This window comes from Gavialis gangeticus, unplaced genomic scaffold (assembly GCF_001723915.1).
Source record: "Gavialis gangeticus isolate Ggan-Ray unplaced genomic scaffold, GavGan_comp1, whole genome shotgun sequence".
NCBI lineage: Eukaryota > Metazoa > Chordata > Crocodylia > Gavialidae > Gavialis > Gavialis gangeticus.
The window spans coordinates 107,248,138-107,249,206 of NW_017729025.1; positions in this window are offsets into that span (position 1 = coordinate 107,248,138).

Sequence of the window (1,069 nt, forward strand, 5' to 3'; positions counted from 1 at the left end):
ACCTCCCCAGGAGAGGGTCAGGTGTACTTATTCCCCAGAGTTCTTACCTTTCTTTTCTGATCTGCCTGTCAGTGACTTACTATCACACCTTGATGGATAAACTGACATGACCTCAGCCTCATAGGGCACTGGGAATGCTGAATACTGGGTCTGTGTCTGGCCAGGTTTACCTAACCTTTGCCCAAGTTTGCACTACCTGCCCTGGTTAGCCCACTGTTCAGGACCACAAACTTCCATAGCAGTGGGACATGCTTTTGGCTCAGAATAGGCAACCCAGAGTTAGGTCACCCCTTAATGTCTCTGCCAGCACTTCTGGGTCCAGCCTACAGTCAATCTCTCACCATCCTCACTTCCATCAGTCAACACCAGCTTCTTGTCCACTACACTGGATGTGTCCTTCCATCTCTATTCATTACTCCTTGCAGGCACTGGGGTTTTGGGGTGCTGCCCTTGCCTCGCTTTTTGTGGCCTCTTCTGCTTCTTCAGCCACCATCCAGTCCACTGGGTTAAGGACCCCCATCCAGGTGTCAACAAGATTACTAACACAAAATTTCCTTACTGCAGGTCAGCCTCATCTCAAGCCATTCTTCCTCTAGTCCAAACAAAAGCACCAAATATCAAATAAGACTTAACACTTATCTGTCTCACTGCAGTGCCTTTACCAGTCTTCCTCATCTGGTCACCATCCAAGACTGCCTGCTTCAATTCTGTGTCTGTTCCTTTTTCTCTCTCCCTCTTCCAGGAGCCTGCCTGCCTGCAGGATTCTGGTGTCTTCTACTCCCAGCTCCTAACTTGGGGCTGGGCTCACATATAGTGAATGCAGGTCACCTGACTCTGCTTCTTCTGCCTTGGGCCCTCCAGGACCATCTGGGCCCACACCTGGTGTTCTTCTGTTTCCTGGCCTCCCCACTCACTGGTGTGCTGCAGTGAGTGAAGAATGGGTGCACTTGTGCAGAGAGAGGGAGACAGCTAGGGGGAAAAAAAAAGAGAGGAAGCTTCAGTAGCTAAGAGAGCAGGATTAGTTCCAGTCCTGGGTTTAATACCCCAGTTTGCCACCATTGTAGTCCTT